General features: G+C 34.8%; 1 protein-coding gene across 1 annotated transcript in view; it reads right to left on the bottom strand.

Annotated features, from left to right (window-relative positions):
• The window catches only part of LOC136841690 (anoctamin-7-like), an 837447-nt gene extending 826774 nt beyond the window's left edge, over nt 1-10673 (bottom strand). Inside the window, exon 1 of the mRNA XM_067108892.1 lies at nt 10272-10673. The gene's annotated coding sequence lies outside the window, so the exon portion shown is untranslated. The remainder of the gene's footprint in view (nt 1-10271) is intronic.
• Between the last annotated feature and the right edge of the window lie 14327 nt (nt 10674-25000).

Below are 25000 nucleotides of genomic sequence, written 5' to 3'. Positions count from 1 at the left end.
GTGACTTTATATTTGTGGATATACATAAAGTACATACATAATCATATATATATATATATATATATATATATATATATATATATATATATATATATATATATATATAGCAATGGATACACCAGCAGGGAAGCGCCATCTGCATATCAGTAAGGACACCAATGAAGGCCAAAACCCGGAACAGCATTTTACACAACTTTATTGGGACATGTTTCGAGCAGTACTCTCACTCGTTATCAACCTACAAAATTAAAATGCCAACATTACAATTCTTATAATAAAATTCAAAATAATACAGTAAAATTACTATGAAAATAAGAATACGTTTAAAAGATGGCTAATCAAAATAAATAAAGAATAAAATAAAATAAAGCAAAATACAAAAAATTTAAAAATTTAAGTCACAAAAACGGAAGGTACAAAGGCGTAACACATGCTAATTAATATACAATACCAGTAAAACGCAGACTATATACACAAAAGTGAGGTTACAGCCACATTTCTAGCCAAAGAAGGCTTTATCTTGATGGTGTATAGAACTTCTAAAATGTCGAGGTCTGTAGCAAACTGAGCAGTGGTTAAAACGGAAAAATCATCAATATGTAAAGGATGACCAGTCTCCTCGCTGTGTTCTCTAATTGCACTGTAACTAGGCCTTGAAAGATAATTGCCAGTACGATATGACTTACCTAGGTGTTCAAACCATCTCATTCAAGCTGATCTGGTAGTTTTTCCAACGTAAGTGGCATCACAACCACCACACTGCTATTTATAGATCAGATTGGACCGAAGGCTTGTTGGTATTGGGTCTTTAATTTTAAAGAAATTACCTAATTTATTTTGCAAAGTGAAATATATTTTGATATCTAGCTGAGGGTAACCGATGGACAAAATAGAAATTAATTGTTTTTTTTAAATCGTAACTATGAGTTCCAGTGAAAGTTAAAGGTAAATAAATAACAGGTTTCTTTACATTAGCGGTAGTTTCAGGTTGTTTGTTTACATATAATTTCGAAAGCTGTTTACCAATATATGTGTTTACGTAATTCACCGGATAGCCATTGTTTTTTAAAAGTGACCTTAGAAATTCCAATTCCTCATGCAAATTCAAAAAGCTAGAACAAATTTTATCGCTCTGGTTACTAGCGTCAATATCAAATTCATCTTATATTTCAAAGGTGTAGCTGGTTGAAATTTAGACATAGACCCGTGAAAGTACGCTTTCTAAAGACTGAGGTGTGAAAGTTATTATCAAGATTTTTTACCTGAATATCCAGAAAAGCAAGCGTATGATTACCTTCGATTTCACAAGTAAATTCTATATTATTATGTTTACTATTAAAGTACTCCAAAAAACGAGGAATCTGGTCACGACTCTTAAAAACTAAGAAGGTATCATCAACATACCTCCTGCACAGTAAAGGAATCGTCTAACCATCTTTTCTCCATAAAACACATAAATGCATTTGCCAAAGATGGTCCTATACTGGATCCCATGCTTACACCATCAATTTGCTTATATAAGAAACCGTTAAACAAAAAGTAACATTCTTTGGTAGCTAAGACTAAAAAGTTCCTTTAACTGCGACCTGTTAAACCCACTGACAGTATCATTATCTTTAAACAACTCATTTAGGCAAATGTCAATCGTCTCATCCAGTGGAATTTGAGTAAACAGAGACGTCACATCAAATGAAGCCATAACACAATTATCAAAATTACTGTTTCTTAGGCAGTTAATAAAATGAAAGGAGTCATTTAAGGTATACTCATTTGTAGTTATCGGGTCAAGGATGGGAACAAGAAACTTGGCGATATTATAGTTAGCAGTTCCAATAGCTGATAAAATAGGTCTTAATGGACGATCTGCCTTAAGGACTTTTGGGAGTCCGTAAAGTCGTCCTGGTCTAGACCCAGACGCTTGAAGGCCACGAAAAACATCTTTAGAAAAACAACCAGATTTATATAGCTTGTCTACTATTCTGTTGACTTTATCTTCTAAATGCACAATACATTTGAAAGGGTCTTTTTTAACTTCCTGGAATTTGGTCTGATCATTAACGATGTCTATCATTTTCTCGACACACACTGTTTTATTCAGCAAGACTACACCGTTGCCCTTATCGGGTTTTGTATCCAAAAAGAATGTGTCTTTAGCTAGACTTTGTATGATATTAAACTCGTCAGTACTAAGTAAATACCTGGTCTCTGGTTTATAATTGTAAAAGGATGAAAACGCAAGGTGTTTAAGTGTTGATCTAAAATAATCATACGAGTAGCCCTTGGGATTGTTGGTATAAAAATCATGCGTTTGTAAAGCCTTAAACAAACGTTCCCAATTCAGAAAGTGTGAGTCAAAACATAACTTTTTAGACGTAAAAGCAAAATTACGACCGCGTAAAAAATCGTCTTTTCCTTATCAGTCAATACACGAGAGGAATAATTAAATATGACACTATCAGGGGGCATAGACGAATCGAAATAACCTAAACTTTTGAGTTTTAAAGAATGAACATGGGACACTTTTTCAATGCTATTACTATTGACTCTATTTATACAGTTAGATAAATGAATGAAATCTAGATGGGAAACTGACGCTAGTAACCAGAGCATATAAAATTTGTTCTAGCTTTTTGAATCTGCATGAGGAATTGGAATTTCTAAGGTCACTTTTAAAAAACAATGGCTATCCGTTGAATTACGTAAACACATATATTGTTAAACAGCTTTCGAAATTATATGTAAACAAACAACCCGAAACTACCGCTAATGTAAAGAAACCTGTTATTTATTTACCTTTAACTTTCACTGGAACTCATAGTTACGATTTAAAAAAACAATTAATTTCTATTTTTGTCCATTGGTTACCCTCAGCTAGATATCAAAATATATTTCACTTTGCAAAATAAATTAGGTAATTTCTTTAAAATTAAAGACCCTATACCAACAAACCTTCGGTCCAATCTGATCTATAAATGGCAGTGTGGTGGTTGTGATGCCACATACGTTGGAAAAACTACCAGATCAGCTTGAATGAGATGGTTTGAACACCTAGGTAAGTCATACCGTACTGGCAATTATCTATCAAGGCCTAGTTACAGTGCAATTAGAGAACACAGCGAGGAGACTGGTCATCCTTTACATATTGATTTTTCTGTTTTAACCACTGCTCAGTTTGCTACAGACCTCGACATTTTAGAAGTTCTATACACCATCAAGATAAAGCCTTCTTTGGCTAGAAATGTGGCTGTAACCCCACTTTTGTGTTTTTAGTCTGCGTTTTACTGGTACTGTATATTAATTAGTATGTTTGTTATGCCTTTGTACCTTCCGTTTTTGTGACTGAAATTTTTAATTTTTTGTATTTTGCTTTATTTTATTCTTTATTTATTTTGATTAGCCATCTTTTAAACGTATTCTTATTTTCATAGTAATTTTACTGTATTATTTTGAATTTTATTATAAGAAAATTGTAATGTTGCCATTTTAATTTTGTAGGTTGATAACGAGTGAGAGTACTGCTCGAAACATGTCCCAATAAAGTTGTGTAAAATGCTGTTCCGGGTTTTGGCCTTCATTGGTGTCCTTACATATATATATATATATATATATATATATATATATATATATATATATATATATATATATACGTAAATCTAATAACCATACATATAATATATATATACATATATATGTATATATATACTGGAAAAGTTTGATGCAACCTGTGATTCTGTATTATGATAGGCCTATCAGAAATGATAGTAATATAAATTGGTTGAAGCGGCAATCTGCATTTTCGGACCTGGAAAAAAGAGGCCCAGCCTTGAGTAGGACGACGGCAAGTATTAACACAGCGTTTATTTCCCTTTACACAATTATAAAGATATAAACTGCCTTTCTTTATACAGAGATACCACTTCCTTTCTTTCTCTTTTCTTTACGTATTGGCAGCCCACGTACAGAACTTTAGACCACAAGAAAGAGACGTTTGAAAATGCGCAGTGTTACCACAGATTTTATTTACTTAATAATAAAAAAATAATTACTAATAGGGCATGGAAATTTTGCCTGACTGGTGAGAAACACTGATATCTTCAGTCGAAACAAGTTTTGAGAACAACTTGTACAATGCGATGAAACGAAGCCTTGAAAATATTTGTATTACTTTATGGATGGATGCATGATACATAGGGAAAAAGTCCAGGCACTGGGGCCAAGAAGGCCATTCAGTCTCGATTTACAATTACTGTACAACAGAAAACACAGTCTAATGAAAAATACAGAAATATTAAGTTAGGTTCCGTTCCTTGTTTCAAAGTGTGACGTAACATGGGTGGGAAAACGGACGTTGTGCAGCAACGACATTGTAGTCAGTCTCATTTCATCTGTCCACCCACCAACATACGTTTTGGGTAGATGTGAAGTCAATGTTTGCTGTGACAAAGATACTAAATGTTTCTTTGGTAATACATCTGAATGCATATACATACAAACAACCCTCACACCTTAGATAAAAAAAAACATGTCGATTTATGTTAATAATAGAACAATACAAGCGCACGAATGACGAGCTAGTAACAAAGTCTCGTCAGGTCAAACGGAAACGAACGATGGACTTTAAACAACTATTTTTTATCTCATTATAGGTACATGAATAGACTTCTGACTATGCAACGCGAATAAGAGGTATTTTAATAATTTCTTGCTTGTAAATTACATGAATAGGTTAATATTTGACATACGCAAGAAATATTGTTATCTATGAGGCTGTCGAGGGATGTGAATGGAACAACCACTACTGTAATGGCTGGAAGGCGGAAAATTTCAGTTATAAGTCGTCATGACAGCAATGGTATTGTGGTTTTATTTCCAGAATACTCTGCATATTTATATTTTTTTTCTTATGCATACAAATAATTATAATAGCTCAGTGCTTGGGCACCTTAGAGATTATTTAGCTAAATAACTTATGCAGCAAAAGTTGAAAATCACGTTCGGTTCCAGTCATCCTTAGTGCTGATGACATACGAGCATATACGGCATAAAAGGCTAGCCTAGGCATACAATTTTTGTTTTCATTGTTGGGCATTGGAACGATAATTAGAACGAAAAATTAAAGGTTACAGTAAAAAGTAATTTTTACCGAAAAGGAATGAATGTGCGCTTAAAAGAAGGCCATAAAAATACAATACCTGGCGCATCAATAGCATAGGCCTAGCTTCATAGGTCTATGCTTCATGTTTTTGCAGTAAAACAATATCAAACGTTATTTTTCATTTTACACACGTAGATGCTACTTTGTTTTCATAATAAAGTTGTTTTTATATGTATACAATGACGTAGAATAAAATGTGAATGACACGAAAATCTTGTGATTAGAATACGAAAATCTTGTGATTATAAGTTTTTGAGCATAGCTTTAAGTTATCCTGTTGAGATAAATCATAATTAATGAAAGCTCATCGTTCGTTTGTGTTAGATCTGAGTAGACTGTTTCGTACAATTTCGTCTTCATGTGCATGTGTTGATATTAATACAAACCGGGCCGAGGTTTCTTAGTCTATATGAACATTCAAATACGTTATTGGAGAAATAGTTTGATACTTTATCACAATAAGCCAACTATCTCGGAAACGTTCGTTGTCAGCCTGTCGGGTGCTAACCATGCCCATGTGCCACATCTTCACCCGTGAGTGGACAGATGAACTGAAAGCGACTATAAAATCGAGGCGGATTGGAGGGAACTACAACCACCCGACTAGCAGCATTCAGTATCAACACTTCCAAGATTACTGGTAATCAAAAATCTCATTTTCTCTTAAAGAACAGTGGCGCAAAACTTTTAACAGAAGTGAGAACTGTGTCCCTAATATTTTGGTCTCATTAAAAGCAGTACATCCCCGTTACCACGAGAGCTAAAGCACCCTACCATTAACACGTGAACGTATATATCCTTGTGCAATACAAGTGAGTAACCTAATTCATTTCAGCTTCTATATAGTGCCACTGAGTTCGCTTTAGGCTTGCAAGAGTGAGTAGCCTAAATGTATTATACATGCAGGCTATATAAAAAGCTAACGTTCTAACGCATATACATGTACACGTCACAACGAAATATAACACTAGTTAGTCACAACAAGAATATTGAATGTAACACAGCCAAGATTCACAATTTATAAAAGGAACTTAGTTGTACGCTCATAACTCGCCCAAAAATACTGTCATTTCGCTTATGCGACTGCTGTTTAAGATTGCTAATGTCTTTTGACAGTAGGAGTAAGGAAATCACAAATCTGACCAACTGATAAAAAGCAAAAGCAGTGGTCGCTTTACTAAATGTCTCCTAAGCTTCGGTAATGACACTCCAACAGTAGTCTATGCCTTAAAAAAAAAAAAACGGAAAATTAATCGGTGTTACCCCGAGGTGCTAGTACTAAACATGGAGGACGTTCCTTGTTTAGTACTAGCCCTCGGGGGTCAAAGTATTATATACACCAATTTCTAGATTGTGTGGTCGGCAAATTATATTAATAAACGATATATTCGTGTGGCCGTCTACTTTACATTTACCATATGGTGTTTAGTATTAGCACCTCGGAGTAGGTGACGCGTAGATAACAAGCCAGAGTGGCCCCCATTAATCTCCTTTGCAGAAAGTTTGGTCTAAAGACGTTTTTAATTGCACAAACTTGTTGATATTAACACGAAAACTGTTTTTTAAAAGCATAAAAGAGAAATGAAGAAGAAATATCATCTGCTAATACAACAGGAAAATCGACCCGGTGCGTAAGATACACAGACATTAACAAAAGTGCCTCTCCGGAATTTTCGAAATACTTCATATTGATTATATATATATATATATATATATATATATATATATATATATATATATATATATGTGTGTGTGTGTGTGTGTGTGTGTGTGTGTGTGTGTGTGTGTGTGTGTGTGTGCTCTTGTCCTTGGATTTTGTTTATACTTAGGTTTCTCATCTCTAAGGATGCCTAGCTTAGCTCTCTTTACCAAAGTGAGTAACGTCATATCAACCACATAAAATGTGACGCACATCTTATAATGCGTATAAGTTTACAGGCATAAACATCCAAATATTATATGCAATTATGTTAACCTAGTCAACCGAAAGCAGCAACCCCCGGAAATATGAACACCCATAAACAACAAATGGATAGGCAATGGTTTGCATGCCGTGATAAACGATAAACGGCACTCATGCAATTATCCACAATTGGGGAAATATTGACAGCACAATGCATGTAAGTCGCCCGGAGACTGAAGGGGGTCAGTTGAATCCCAGAATGTCTGAACAAAATCCATTTACAACAAATGATGGCGCAGTAAAAGTATGTATGGTATTTGTTCATTGCCTACTGAACCCAAAGGTGCAGCAGCAAGAATGATTATCATTACATGCGTGCCCATACAGTCAACATAAGAAAATGTCCGGAGTCTCAGACCTTCATGCAAGAGACTGGCCAAGACTGGACGATGTAAAGTCTAAAACCATAGTCTGTTAGCCGTAGAATAACGTTGTTACACAGAAAACAACATCGTATGTGGATATATAATAAGTTTGATAGTAGATTATCATTATTATCATCTAAAACAGCAAATCGCAGATTTATCTTCGAATTCGAAAACTGTCCAATATTTTCCCAATAGTAATAATAATAATGACTTTTGTACAAAATATGGTAATCAGTAATACCATTCTTCCTATTATATATAAAAAAAAGGCTTGGCAACAACAATAAATACTAAATTTCGACAATATCTAAACAGTAACACCGGACAACCGTTATATCTTTGCGAGAAAATGAGACCAATAGACCTAAAATCTTTAGAACTTCGACAATCCTTAAAACCAAACAGTTATGAATTAAATCCTAAACAAACTGAACTGACTGAAATGGCAAATCCTGCTCTAAAATTTGCGAACAAATTTCAAATGAGCTGGGAGACAACGCTCACAAACATCGACACATGTTATCTTGAAATAAGTTGTCTCCAAAACTGCAACAAGCAAAGACGCATTTGCTTTAATAATCCGATCCCGCACAAAACTTTAAAGAACACATCGGAAGTTTAAAATTAGAAGCCAGGAAGACTTTTGTGGTGATCTTGATCAATGAAGATAATGAACTACGTCCCTTGAAATCTAACACATCTCTCTCCTGTATTAATTTTAGCAAAGCCCATTTAAAAATAATAAAACAATTTGATCCTTGAAACGATAGTCAATCGTGCTCACATTCCATTTAGCATTTATATTTCTAGGCATGGCTCGGTGCCGGTTTATATTACTTTGTCAGATTTTGGAATTTCCTCCAGCCACCGTTTTACCTGAACTTTACAATTTTCCATCCTTTGAGAGGAGGATCTGTCACTCCCTTCGAAGTTAAAACTCACTTTTTACGTCATTCCCCCTTATTTTACTTGTCAACATCAAGGCTTAGATGTGAGGAAAAGGTTGGTTTAATCAGTTCTTTTCCTTAGGTCACGTTGCTTAAAAAGTTGTCCTCACTGTTGTTTCTGTTGCAGTTGCACAGCAATAATAAAATTCTACTAATAATTTAATATCGTTTGAAAACGGGCACATTCCAACCATACCATTTCCTTTTAAAGAGGCTGTTTCGCTCTGGTTTGTATGTTTGTTGGTTGGAATATTAAAAAATATATGAATGTTTCTGCATTGAACTATCTCTTGAATATGAAAATTAGAAGAACTATCACTCTTATTGTGAGATACAGACAAACCATTATTTATATAAGTTATGATTATGACTTTAGTTAAAATATACCCTTACTTTTACCAATACTTTCATCTACTAAGCGCCCTATTTTTCCCTGTCTAATACAAATCCGATTGACGTCCACAAGATATATGGAAGAGCTGAGAGCGGCAGTGGCATGTACTCTATTCATTGCTCTTTTGTTTCTACGTTTTCGGTGGGAGGGAGAGAAGGGATCATTCAATAGGCCTTCAGATACACAGTATACTGCATCTCCATCTCCCTCCCTGCCCGAGATGAATTTCCAATCAATATGACCAGAGTCCGGAAAACTCATCAACGCTGAGATAATCAAACCCGATTTCTCTGTCATTTACGTAACCTTACAACATCGATTTCCATTAATCTTAAGAGCTTCCGTAGACAAGAGTGCGCCCCTCAACGTGACATTTATCGATAACTAGATATGAAGTGTCATATCCGACGAATGCTCTGCATGGGCCTACTGAGCGGCTGAGTAAACGAATAAATACACACACACACACACACAAATATATATATATATATATATATATATATATATATATATATATATATATATATATATATATATATATATGTGTGTGTGTGTGTGTGTGTGTGTGTGTCTGTGTGTGTCTGTGTTCCAAGTAAATGGTTACCATAGCTGTGTATGCGTAGATCTAAATCCCATAGTGCAGATAAACGTTATACATTTATTTTTTAAGCCACACTTCATCTACGCATTTTTTATGGTATTTTCTACAGCGCGAAGCACAGCGCTGTAATCTTCGTGTAAAATAAACCTATCTGAAATACCTGAAGAAGGTTATTTAGGGGAAAAACAAAAATTAGGCCTAAATATTATAAACCCACGTGTCAAAAGTCAAAATTCGAAAAGGGAATGGCGAAGATAAAATGTAGGTATAAGTAGACCTTGAAATTCACTCAAGCTCTTGGCACCATGGCACCACTCACAATAACAGGTGAAACTAGGCCTTAAGTTTTGCCTACAGGAGTAACACATAAAAACACGATAAACATCCTAAATGCAATGCAATAAAAATCGAAAATGCTTATAAGCTATTGTTTAAAGTCAGATAAACATCCTAAATGCAATGCAACAAAAATCCAAAATGCTTATAGGCTGTTGTTTAAAGTCAGATACTGGTCTAACTGAAAAATCAAAGCTGATTCCGGAGACCGATGACCCACTGAGCTATAACTCTCCACCAAAAGCTAAAGGCTACTATCCAACTAAAAAGTGTCATATTATCACAGAAATGTACCTTTTCCTATTTTAAATGAGTTTTCTGTTGCATCGTAATTTTATATGAACAGGAAAAGGGAATCGAATAGGCCTATGTCACAAATTGGGCCATGAGTGCACGTCACGTCAAATGTTACTTAACACTAGGCCTATTCAAAAATTTCTCATTAACAGATCACACTTTATCGCAGCACCGTCACAAGTATTACAAACTTATCTTTATTTCACTTACCTGTTTTATTTCCCTAGGGTCATCTTCAACGGCACATTAATTCCAAATAAAATTAACATCGAATTTTGCGAGTCAACGCGACACGGTACACTTTCAACATATTTTCTTCTGTATTTTCTAAAGAACTATTATTCAGTCAGTTCCTCCTATGATTTTTTTTTATCGTTGGTATGCCACGAATACTGTAAGTGTATGAACAAGAGTACAAAGCGCCGAAGCCACAAGTCGGAGGTGAGTGAAGTAATGAGAAAAACCAATAATGTATGGATGGTTACCAGAAGCTCCCATCCACCTTCTCTCTCAACAGCGAGCTCGACCCGCACTGATCTCGGAGACTCGGACTCGGCCAGGCTCAGCGCTCAGCGTTCAGGGCTCAGGGCTCAGGCTCGCGGCTGCTGCCCCTGTTCGTTTGAAACTCCCCCGCCCCTCACCACCCCACCCCAAGAACCCAGCAACGGACCCCCAACCCCTTCCACTACCTCGTCGCCCACCACATGGAACGTTACACCCTCACCATATTTTCAGATGTATTTTACTTTTATTACTAATATCTCCTTCTTCATTCCTTTTCCGGGTGATGTACGTATAACCATATTTCCTTACACTCTACCAAGTGATACTCCTTTCCTCGCAAGTTTTATGTCATTATAATCATGGAAGCAACGAAACTCGGAAAGAATAATGTGACGAGAACGTTACATATAAGGATGACAGATTTATCTCATGCAGGTAAGGTACAGGCCAATAAGCTTCTCTTACCCATACAACGTTAGGGAGTAGATAAGAATTCAGATAAGTTCAGCTATATGATCAAAAGGCTGTCATGGCAAAATGAAAAAATAAATTGAGTTTATGCTATCATTTGAAGCAATTTTGAATTATACATGCTCACGACTCACAACAGAATCCTAGTCGTACCTGATATTTCTATACATTTTTTTACTATAGATGTATCAAGAGATTCAGTTACCTCCATCTCTCGTAATGAGACGTTTCTTGATTAGCGTTTCTGTTATAAATGTTACAGGATTGGTGACGAATAGTTTATGCGCCTGTCTCAAACACAATACACTTGCAGCTGCTGAACTTATCAGCCAACTATGCAAAATTTCCCATATTGCCCATTTCATATACGTACATTGAAGGCTCCAAGGTGTAAGAAGATAAGGTGAGTTACGCAGAGGTCGATTTTTCAACTCTCCCGCGCATGGCGTCACATGGCTAGACATCGGTAGGCCGCTGGGCAAGCCTTTACCTTCTTCCCCTTGCATATGCAACAGCTTGAGGGGAGTTTTCACGATTTTGTGACAATTCTTGAGGTACATGGAATTTAACACGTTACTGCCATGGTGATATGTGCTATTTATGGATACTGTAACACAGGAAGGGACAATGTTGGAAGGGAAAGGGTTAGCTTTTACCGTTTCCGTGAAGATCCCGAAATGTGTAGCAAGTGGGCGAACATCTGCAGAAGTGACCATATAAACCAAAAACTCAAGAGTGCGTTCGGTTCACTTTCAACAAAGCGATTGTGCAAGACACCTCAGGCAGGAATTGCTTAACTACTGCCCTGCAAATGCAATAAAATTGTAGGATGATGCCATACCGAACCAAAGTTTACCTCTGCATGATGGTGCCACCGTTGATTCAGGTATTTAACACCTTGACTCTAGTTTGGTTGGGTCTACCTATTATTTACATTTAAAATTGTGGATAAATATATTAACTGTAGGCTTATACGATTTCTTCTGTCAATTAAAGTGCATAAATAGATCTACTATTCGATTCTTAATGCGAGTAAACCGTATTTAACTGGTTAAGAGTGTTAAGATTGAAATTAGCCTAGACCTATATTTAGTTAAGAATAACTATAAAGGGGATATATTGGTCAACACGAGAGAGACACGGAGATTTTATTGAAATTCTTTTCATGTCCTTGAAATTGACCTATTATTTGTTGGGCAAAGGGAAGGGATTTTCGAGTGAGGTAGAGACGGAAAGATTGAGAAGATAGCGTTTTCCATAACTGAATGAACCATAGGATTATGCGGATAATTCTAGCAATTAAAGAGCATATACAAAATGTTACATCTTCCATTCGAACCCTCATGTAAATAAACCATGTTCACTGGTTAAGATTGACAAAAATCTGAATTAGGCCTAGACCTATGCATGTTGAGAATAACTGCAAAGAGAAAATGCTAGTCAACACAAAAGCGAGAGAGAGAGAGAGAGAGAGAACAAAATTTTATTAGAATTGTTTTCATGTGTATGAACTAGCCAGCTATTTGTCTGGTAAAGGAAGGGAAAGTTTATGAGAGAAAGAGAGAAAGAGAGAGAGAGAGAGAGAGAGATTACTAGAGATTTTCTTGCATATGAATAAATCTACTTATATCAGAGGATTAAGAAGATGCAAATGAAATTATATATATATATATATATATATATATATATATATATATATATATATATATATATATATATGAATGAATTTTATCATATCACCGTGATTCATATATAAGCATTAAGATATAAACGTCCTTTAATACCCAATTCGCTCTACCTCGTAAATAATATATTTTCATGTGTGTTACCCGAAGGGAAATTTTTTAATTGATAATAAGTTCGTCGTCTCGTGGGTTCGAACCACGGAAGACAAGAACTCAGGACTAGTGTGACGCACATTTAACCACACTTGTTGGCCGTGTGGTTGAAAGCGCGTCACTGTAGTCCTGAGCACTAGCGGATCCAGAAAAATTTCATGGGGGTTGGGCCACCAATTTTCATATTATACATATACATATATATATTATTTTTTCCCATTGTTATATTATTTATGTTATTATTATTCAAATCTTCAATATTATTATTATATAATTATTTCTCGGGGGAGGGGGGGCACGTGCCCAGGTGGCCCCCACCCCCGGATCCGCTGATGGTCCTGAGTTCTTGTCTCCCGTGGTTCGAGCCCATGAGACGACCAACTTATTATCAACTAAAAAATTCCCCTTCAGGTAACGTATATGAAAATATATTATTTTCGAGGTTGAGTGAATTGGATATTAAAGGGCGTTTGCAGTTTAATGCTTACACACACACACACACACACACACACACACACACACACATATATATATATATATATATATATATATATATATATATATATATATATATATGTGTGTGTGTGTGTGTGTGTGTGTGTGTGTGTGTGTGTGTGTGTGTATCTAATAATTCATATACCTTTATTCACAACAGAAAGGAATTCTAGAACAGTAAAAAGAAAAAGACAAGTGAAGAGCCACAGAGCCCTACTGGAGGATAAGAGATCATCAAGTGAGGGATTTAGATTCCGAGTTGTGTATTTCTGCATATGTCATGAAACGTCTCCTACCTGTAACCGATGAAATTGAAGATGTCACAAGAAATTTGATGGAGGGAGAACCAGAATTTATGATAGAAAATAATTCTCTAACTTGTTTGGGAGGCTTCATGGCACATACGTTTAGAAATTAGTATCCAGCTTTAGGTTCAGCTGCTATAGATGGAACAAGTGAGGACTGGATCTCATATGTAAAGAGAAAAATATTATATAGACCTGTACAATTTCAAAAAGAGCTGCGACACATGGAAGAGTTATTCCAAACTTTCCACGGAGAAACGTTGAAGCCGGGAGTCATGGCAGTTAGTATCCAGACTTCTCCATAGTTTCAAGGACCAAAATATTGGTGTTCCGGAGGATACAACTAGTTATTATTTTAGAAGCAGAATTTATTTTAGAATGAAAATATTAAACTCAAAAGAGAAACAACCACTACAAAGCAAAGGTCATAAAAAATGAAAGAACAGTTCAGTAATTTTTTGTAAGCATTTTACAGAATTAAGGAGTGTTATATGAATTATAAAGTTCATATTAATTTCTTAAGTGTCTTTTCTTTTGGTTTCCATTTCTAATGTTCAGTGTATTTTATATGCAAGTTAATGAAGAAATAATTGTAATATTAACAAAAACAATGCTGTGAACTCAAAGAGGCGCCAGTAAGTCGTGTAGACGCTCAGCACCCAAGTGCGCCTTGTGACGTCACTGAGCACAGCCATCCTCTAGGCAGTCTGCGCTGTAACTCACCTTATCTTTTTACATGCTTTTATTGAACTCGACTTCTGTGTCTGCCTGGCTGTCTATTTGAGTCAAAACTTGTAACTCAATTTTCGACCTGTTCCCTTTGTCAGATAGACTTGAAATTTTGCATGGTTACTCAGTCCCGGTGACAGTACAACCTCACATGATCAGTGAGTCAGCAGTGACCTCTAGTGACCCTACAGTGATCTCTCCTGGTATCTAAGGATTTGTATGAAACTTTTCGGATTTTTCATGCCTTCTTTGACTCAGTATAATAAGTTAATAACTCTATGGATTTTTCAAACCTCCTTTGGCTCGACAGGATATCACGTTCAATTTTTTTAGTTACAGTCATAAACTGGTTATAATTTCTGTCAAGACTAAAAAGTTTTTAAAACATGCTTTTGTTAAAATGCACGAAAAAGTACAAAAAAATTTTTGAGACACGCCAGGATTTTCTTACAATGAATCATGTCTACATAATAAAAGCGTGGGCGCCAAACATGGAAGGAAATGCTACAAAGAAAATAAATATATATTTTTTTTTATTTCTTGTAGCATTTCTTGCTATGTTTGGCGCCCACGCTTTTATTTTTGTAGACATGATTAATTGGAAGAGAATCCCAGTATATCTCAAAAAATTATTTTGTACTTTCCCTTAATGGATGGGAATCCCCATATGAGTATTTATAACAGGTTTTGGGTGATGGACGGGAATCCGCCGTACTGTTTGAACGAATTTAGCGGGAAAGAGGTTCATAGCACTTCAATGGTCCATAAATGACTTATGGCATCTTATTACCTGGCACGGGTGATATCTCAGTATGCCTTGAGATTCTAGAGGAGGATGTACAGTACTCCCTCTTTTTATTTATTTGCTCATGAATATACCTAGGGATTGCTGTTGGTTTTAGCTCTTATCTTTTATGATAGTATGTCAGCTATAATTGTAATTCTGCAAAGAAATATTAGAAGAAATATGTAACCTCACAAAAAGTTACAGCATCTCCCCATCTCAGTAAATCTAGTAAATATTTTACAACAAATATACTCAGAATTTGTTACTGATTATAGTTCCTCTCTGTTATGATATTCTGTGAGCTGTAATTATAATTTTACAAAATAAAATAAAAAAGAATATTAGAAAAAACATGCATAACTTGGTAAAATTAACATATTTGTACGAATGTCTTGTAAAGGAGGCCCCACACAGGGTTGTAAATAGTCACGTTCAACTTCCCGTGGAAGGTAGGGAAAAATTGTTAGAATTTTTCTTCTTACACCATGTGCATTTGCATATCTTCCTCTTTCCACTGATGTGCTTTTTTCTTAAATTGGCCAACCTTAAAGTTTGCCCGGTCGGGGGCTGTGCTTGATATATATTTAGCCCATCCCTTTAGGTTAATAAAAGCATGTTTAATTTTTTTTTATTTTTCAGTTTTTTACATGTTGGAGGGCTCATCAGCGGGGCGCCAAATTCACTTATGTCTCTAAAGTCAGGCAATGAGGCATTTTCAGTCATTTAGGGCTTAAGACAACGGAAAGAGGGAGTTGAAGTGGACAGACAGCAAATTGGAAGATAGGAAGCGGGAAGTATCGCATCTATCATGCTGTTCTCATTTTGCTCATTGATCATTAAGAGCCTTCCATTTCAGAACCTCTTTCACAACATATGTCCAATATTTTTACTTCGTCTTCCTCTCCTCACAAACGACTATGTCTGAATTCTACACCTTCCGTCAACCCATCGACCTCCATTTCATCCGCATTACTAAAAAAACATGAGAACTCTCTGGTGCTTCTTTTCCGTCAAACAAACTCTCTTACCTACTTCTATGGGTCTCCACATTTCTCGTTCTTTCAGTTTTTTCATAAACCACGTGTACTAATCAGAAAATTAATCTCAGTAGCCTAAACCTTCTCTCTCTCTATCGTTTCATTCAACATCAACAACCTCCATAATTGAGCCATAGCATTCATAGACACTCCTCTTGTCTGTCAAACTTTTTGCATGCACCAGGGTGATTTCATTGTATATCTGTTATGCGACTCACCCTGCCATTCCCTCTATACATATTATATAAGAATCATTTCTACCATTCCTCGGCCATCCACGCGAACATTTACTGTTCTGTCGTCCTTGGTTCCGTTTATTTTCATAATATTATATCTACTGCTATTCACTTACAACTGTCTCCTCATATAAACACTAAATCTTTTCGGTAATCTTTGCATGATTGTCCTCAGTCAACACATTATCATCTGCAAGCATAGCCCAGTCCTTCCGCTCTCCACCCGAGCACCTTTTCTTGTCGCCTGTACTTCTTGACTTCATGGATCTTTTTATCCATAAAGATATTAAAAATTCATGGAAAAAAAACAAACTTGTCTCGGGCGCATTTTTGCACCAACCCCTTCACTCTCCCATCAACACTTTCGATAGACGTTTCACATTCATCATAAAATCTTTTAATCGTTTTCAACAAATTACTTTCTACACTATATCTGTAGACTTTATTTATCATCTCCAGATATTTTTACTGGCCCCATAAGCTTTACTCTCAAAATTTCTCGGGTAACTCTTTCAAATTAAATTCTTGGTCCACATATTATTACGTCTGTGTGAAAAAACTATCCTAAATCTATCTCTCTCTCTCCGTTTTGCGTAATTATAGTCATTGATATGATATTTCTCTCTCTCTCTCTCTCTCTCTCTCTCTCTCTCTCTCTCTCTCTATATATCTATATATATATATATATATATATATATATATATATATATATATATATATATATATATATATATATATATATATATATATATATATATATATATATATATATATATATATATGTGTGTATGTATGTATGTATGTATGTATGTATAATGAGGATGCACAAGTTCTCAATAAGTTCCTATATAGTTCCAAGAGCTGCTGAGAATAGATGTTCCGTTTTCCAATTCTTTATTCTTTGAATCTTTGAGCCTTACTTCTCTAAAGAAGTGAATACACCTTGTTATAGTTACTCTTCCCTCTGCATCACCGTTTGTCTTTTCTTTGTCAGGCTACCTCTTCCCACATTTACGCGGTGGAAATCAGAAATCTTCAGACTGCAATGTTCAGTAACTGCCTCCTTGCCTTTCTTCCCAGACTTTGGAGCCTCTTCTTCTTCTGTTTTCCTTACTCTCATAACCTTCCGTCATTTATAAGAGTGTCTACTGCTGTCTTTGATGTCCGTCTTTCCCTTTCTTGCTTCCTTCCGACGCGGGCTGGATAAAGGCTTTGTGTTGCCTGCAACATACTGTAGGTTTGAGCACCCAAAACAAGGACCAAATCAATAATCTCAGACTTTTTTTTTTTAATTCTTGAGCTAATTTAGAGTACTGCACACACTCTGGTAGAACTTTCCGACTAAATTGTATTCTGTGGGTTCCCAGAGTTTCTTCCTCGCCTCTCGTTGTAGAAAATGGTTTAAAATAGTTACAGAAATCAAGGCAACTTCTTTTGCCTCGAATCTCCAGATCGGTAAGAAATAATAAATAAGAAAGCGCAAAGTTTCAAGAAAATGGTACTCTAAGACTCTCAGGTTTCAGTTTCTTTGCAGTTTTTGAAAGCCAGTTCAAGTTGTTAACTGACTGGCTTCGACGTCCATTGTCTAAAACCTGTTATATTTATTCTTTAAAGGTAAATTACTTAATACTGTTAGTCAATAGCTCTGACTGTCACTGCATGAATACATTATATATATATATATATATATATATATATATATATATATATATATATGTGTGTGTGTGTGTGTGTGTGTGTATATGTATATATATATATATATATATATATATATATATATATGTGTGTATATGTGTGTGTGTAATATATGTATATATATATATATATATATATATATATATATATATATATATATATGTATATTGTCACGATGCATACCAAATACCTGGTTATACACAACTAATCTCAAAATTCAAAAATTTATCTCACTTCAGCCAGATACCTGAACTCTCCTAACAATAGGAATTACGACTGAGTACTCCAAAGGTAACAGTGATCCCTTAAAATACCTATTAATCACTTGAAAAATCAAACTAAGTTCATCAAGATTAGTGTGAAGTATCCACTATTTAACAAGAAATATACTAGAATAAAAGGGCATCACTCCATCACACAACTTAACTGTTTCCCTGGTCTTATTTCACTTTAGCAAAACTAAAAGAACAAAACCTGTTTATCACTTTGCCTTATGCACACACTATTAATCCTATTCACTGGTGGTCAGTAAATGAAACACCGTTTTTTTTAATATTAAATACAAAAATTTATTTTTAAATTCAAAATTTATAATTAGAATTCACAATCTGAAAAATTTACTATTACTTGAAAATAACACAAAACTTAATTAATTCTTGAATTAAATTATGAAACAAAACTAATTCACAAAAACTTTATCAGGAATTTAAATTAATCAAGCAAAATTTAAACTATCAAGAATCACTTAAGATTTGAAAAAGAAAATCTTAATAAATGAAAATTAAATCAAGTATGCAATGTTAAATTACCAAGAAATATTTAAAATGTTACATCACAAACATAAAAAAATGTGAAAATATGAAGAGAGCACAAACACAAGAACACAATTCCACAAAAGATTTACCAATTATAATTTCACTAAAGCAAAATTTCACTAAAACTTATTATTATACCATGGTATTAATAAGTAAAACTCACGTTACCTTACAGAAATTTGTGAAAATTTTTGTAAAATCACTTGCTGCAGCTGCTTTTCCACAGAACACACTTAATAAGGTGCCGTTACAGTTCCTACCCTCAGATCTCAAAAAAGCTAAGGCTAACACCGGTGACCACAATATTCTACGTTAATTAATAACTTCCCTCTTTTGAAGAAAGAGAGAAAGAGAGAGAGTGAACCAGACAGGTCGGTCTCAAGAATAAGAATGAAACAGATTTCTGAATTCCAGTAGCACATGAAACAATTACATGACGTCATTAAGGCATTTTGGTTACGAGATACCAAAAGAGAAAAACATTTTGAATGCAGTCTTACAAAACATGATGTAACTGATCAGGACATGTATTCTTTCTCTCAAAGTGGGCTACGTGACTCGAACAATACACGTAACAATGCGAAATCACTCGTCTTATTCTCGTACGGGACAGATCTTTTACAGAAACCTCTACACGATCGAAACATACTGCAATCAGCTAATTATGATCGATGTGTTTAATAAACAAGACGAAAAACTGAGTTGATTTCCTGAACGAATTGGCAATTGTTATTCCAAACTGTCCTCGCATAACCCCAAAACAAAGCGCTCTCTCTTATCTCAACTGATGACAATTGAAGTGAAACAAGTCTTTGCTGAACACACACACATGTTGCTCATACTACGTTGCTATTAAAATTGTACTATCAATTCTAAATTACGCTATTAAGTTATTTAAATCATTAGTTCTTTTGAGATCTGATGCCAAATTAAATACAACACTTCAACAGTCACTATCATTACTTATAGCACATGATAAATAAAAGAGTAAATATATCAAAATATCGCATGATATACATAGAACAAGGCAGCACCATGAAAATCGTATGTATGATACATATATATATATATATATATATATATATATATATATATATATATATATATATATATATATATATATATATATATATATATATATATCCAGTGTGACTCTAGAAACCTTCTTCATCAGTCATTAATCGATCAATCATCAGCAGATCAACCGATCCGCTTATGTTACATGTGTCCGAGTTTGTGGATTTGTTCAGTATGCATGAGCGCTGCCACAGATAACCAGGTGCAAAATAAAGACGGTCTGAATGGGTAAAGAAATTTTCATGGAAGGCTATTCTTAGTATGCGTTTTTATAAAGGTACAATCAGCACCAAAAATGAAGCTGGAGGGAGGTTGTGTTTTCGCTAGTGTGTGTGTCTGTGTGTGTGTGTGCTTTATCTTGATGTCTAAAGAAATAGTGAACTACCATTAGAGAAATTTGGCAGATACGTTCTTTAGGTGACTTCCTCGAGGTTACTAGGGTTTGGGAAAATGAGCTGAGGGTAATTAATGGTTGTCGAATATATATTTCCGTAGCCCTTGTCGTATAAATAAAGCATAATTGTGATTCATTGTTAATTAAAATGATCCAATTTGATTTGCAAAGGTCGAGTATAAAGTCAAGGTCTTTGTGCTTATAAGAATATTTTAGAAGCTAATTAAGGACCAAACGTATTGACTAAGGGGCTACAATGTTATAGTTGACATTAATGGCTGCGCTTAGAAATATTTACGTCAGCTGTGCGTGTAAGCATATCCATATGGAGCTAGTGAGCCTATCATTTTCTGACGCAGGTAACGTTCATTTCTCGGCTTATGGTGCAATCTGCTAGCATCATTTCTTATCAGTTCACTGGTTTAAGTAGCCATTTGAAAAGTTGATAGCATTGATACCGCCATAATTCACAGTCAAGAGAGAAAAGTTGTTATAAATAAAGCTCAAAGTTTTTTGCTGAAAACAGAAAGTTATGTTCACCGCAAAACTAGCCAATAGCGAGTTACTTCTAAAAAAATGAAATATGCTGACCTTGTGTATTAGCTAGGTATTTTCTCAGTATGTTATGATGGACAATTATCTATATTTGTTTACTTTACATGATCTAAACCCATGATCTACTAAGAGATAATTAAATGCGTCACGTTATCTACAAAACGAATGTTCACAAAGTACAATGCAATTATGTTCGTAATATGAATTTTCTACATATACTCATGTATACTCCTAACAAGGGTACTCATATATACAGTATGTATATATATATATATGTATATATATATATATATATATATATATATATATATATATATATATATATATATATATATATATATATATATTAGAACAGGAATGGATAAATGTAATAGGGATTTTACCTTAAGACCTTGCATAACCACTTACTGTGACTAATCGTAAATCAGTAGAACACATGAATGAGATTATTTACGCATGAATTACGGGGGGAAAAGGTCGCCACTGGAAACTCTGATTTATTACAAAATTAAATTTTATAGCACACAGTTATAGCATGACAAGTGAGGATAAAGCACTCATACAGTTCTTGATAGTAACACTGTGATAGCATTCAACAGTAAATATAACTCAACTAGGTTTCCAGAATAAAGAATGAATTATACACAATTAATTGTGCAATCGGAGAGCCATTGGCTCGGGAATTATACAATGAGATTCAATTCGGAATCTGCTACAGGAAATTATAGCTCGCAAACGTTCAATGTTGAATCTGTTGCCTTCCTTAGGCAGATTTCACTAGGCAAGAGGGTGTTGTAGGAGGTGACGTTATTGAGATAACACGTATCTGGAAATAGAATAATTCCAGGTAAAGCTTCGTGGATAATGGGTTCTTTCCTAAGCAATAATGGCACATGGGAGGAATTAATAAATTAATTCACTATGAACATGGGACAAATTAAGTCAGTAAAATCATATCACTCAGGGAAGCACTTGAACACTGGGGAACCGGATATCACAGAGAATTGACGGGGAGAGAAAAGATACCGAAATGAAATGAGAGATTAAGTGGAAGGAACAGAGAACTAGTGTACTCAAATGTCTTTACACATACCATGGGGTTACCTGCAAGAGCAACTACGACTGGATGAGCTGAATGGCTTCCTTGGACTTCACATAAACTACTTGTGGTTTTAGCCGCTTGTGGCCAGAGTAAAGTTCCACTTCAAAGAGATAGTGCCATGTAGAACAGAGGCACGATCGGGCACTTGGCGTGACCTGATGTTAGACTGAGGAAGACTGAGGGACTGAGAATGAATGGGGAGTCTCATTGGCTTTTATGACTAACGATTTCGCCTGAGGTGAGGGCACTGTTGTCCCCAGCATTTTGGCCTCTGAAGGCATTTGCAAAGAGCATTCGAGACGCCAATGCAAAAGTTCACACAGTATGGGTCTAATTGACAAAAAGGGATTAAAATTTGGGATGTTCCTTTCCCTGGCTCTAAGTACTCCGCAGCTTCTAATCTAACTTTCTAGCTGAGCCCTTCCTGACTGACACACCTCATAAACTGCCCTCTCGCTTTTCTATGGGTAAGGTCTGGGTGGCTACCCCCCACAAGCATAGGATTCTAAACCCTATTCTAAGTAAGGGACGAGGTGGTGAATATCTGTAATTATATATATATATATATATATATATATATATATATATATATATATATATATATATATATATACATACATACACACACACACACATATATATATATATATATATATATACATACATATATACATACACATACACACACACATATATATATATATATATATATATATATATATATATATATATATATATATATATATATATATATATATATATATATATATATAAGTGAATATCTGTATATAAGTTTGTCTTCTATAGAAATCCAAACAGCTTGACAGACCCAGACAAAATACTGTACACGGATTCTATGTCACCCCTGAAAGGTTTTTAACTCAAAGTCAAACCCCTACCATCGTCATAGACATACAAACACAGACAAAACAAATGAAATTTCGTTTTTACGTCACCTTTTCCTTCAGTTTTCAAGATTTATTCTCATTTTTCATCTGACTCTTCACCTTTTCTTCTGGCGCTGCCAAAAGTATGATTAACCTACAACAATAAATCCCCTATAACAACAATTTTTTATCAGAATTTATGTGAATTTTGATCATAATTTATGACAGTAATTAATATAATTGTTTGTTACCTCGATAAAATATACATTGAAAATCTAAATCGATAATTTCTTTCCGTAGAAAGCAAAGCCAAGTCCGCGCATGCATAGTAGTGGCTTAACAAAACGTTTTCAGCCAGCAGAAAACACCAACAAACTCATTTGTCCCACCCATTCATACTTATGATATAGTAAGTAAATGAACACATTCCTTTTTTTGTGTACAGTGTTAAAACGGTCCTTCACATGATCATTTATTACACACCAACATTGTGTAGGGAGAACAACATGTTGTTAGCTGTGCTGGAATAATCGAAATATCACCTTGGACACTCCAGTGGTTGGAATTAATTATTCTGAGAAGTTAAGTTTCTTTTCAAGTTGCTTGGTGCTGATTACCTGGAAGATGATGAACAAAAATTCTAGATTAAAACTTTACAGGAATGTAGATCATTACATTTGAAAATCTTTTCCAAAAGGCACTTGGAGGGTAAATGTGTTAGATGCAAATAGGGATTTAAGAAATGGCAACTACTGCACTCGAGTAACTCCAAGAGCTCACAGCTTATGCAACACATCAATTCATACCTTTTGCTGATGTGTTCATGAATAGTATTCCCATTATTTAGGAAAATAAAATTATTGTTTATGGTTATATATTAGAATGATATACATGTCTTCTATCTTTTATCAATGTGTATTTTATTCAAAACTATAAATACCTATTGCCTAACATTCCTCTGAGAAGGGAAAGATTTTTTGTTTGATTCATGATTACGTTATTGTGCAAATTGACCAAGTTTATAGATGTCATATGTGTAACTTTATACACAAATCTATGTTAAGGAATTTGATGTCATTGTAAAGATAATGAGTTGCAATTTATTATATTATGTTAAAAAGTCCCTAAAACCAATATAAAAAATATGTATCACAAGTTGGAGTTAGCAGTATAGGAAAGTGTTTTGCCACTTTTTTCTTAATATGATGAGGGGGTGGAAGGATAACTCTTGCAGCAATTCCCTTAATAATAGGAATGAAGTAAAAAGGCGTAACAGAGTGTAAAGTAACAAAATATGTATCACGAGTTAAAGTTAGCCATATAGGAAAGTGTTTTGCCATTTTTTTTTCATGGTATGATGAAGGGGTGGTAGGCTAACTCTTACAGCAGTTCACTTAATAATAGGAAAGAAGTAAAAAGGCATAAATATTTCTTATTAAAAAAAGACGTCTATTCTCATACAACATTATGAATGAGTTAAATTAGAACTGAGGGGTTGGTTCAGTTTTTTTATGAATTGGACAGTGAAGTTTACTTTCACTATAGTAACACATATCATAAAAAGATATCATTGGCCTAGGCCTATACCAAATGGTCTGTATCACATGGAAATATGGAAATATTGTTTTAGATTTTCATTGTATGATTTGGACTTATATTGGCCTACAAATAGTGTTGAAGGGTCTAACAGTGAAATGAACTGAATAAGCCTATGCATAATTTATTCATATCCTGATCACAAAATTGGCACTAACCTATCCACACATGCAGTTACCTGTCAGTTGGTCAGAAGATATTTAGGTAATACCATCAGTTCATCTGTTCTGGTGAGTGGACTGTCTACGCCCACAAACTGTTGTCTACAAGTAAATTCAATGGCAGTTTTGATGAACTGACAGAAAAAATGACAGGTAAACTTGAGGTATTGGGGATGAGAAAGGGGGGGGGAGAGAGAGGGAGATAGATTATTGAATGTCATTCGGAGTTTTTCCAGGCAGTGCTGGGTTGGTCAA

This window comes from Macrobrachium rosenbergii, chromosome 9 (assembly GCF_040412425.1).
Source record: "Macrobrachium rosenbergii isolate ZJJX-2024 chromosome 9, ASM4041242v1, whole genome shotgun sequence".
NCBI classification, from domain to species: domain Eukaryota; kingdom Metazoa; phylum Arthropoda; class Malacostraca; order Decapoda; family Palaemonidae; genus Macrobrachium; species Macrobrachium rosenbergii.
The sequence above is the reverse complement of the archived record's forward strand: the minus strand, read 5'-3'. Positions and strand labels throughout refer to the sequence as shown.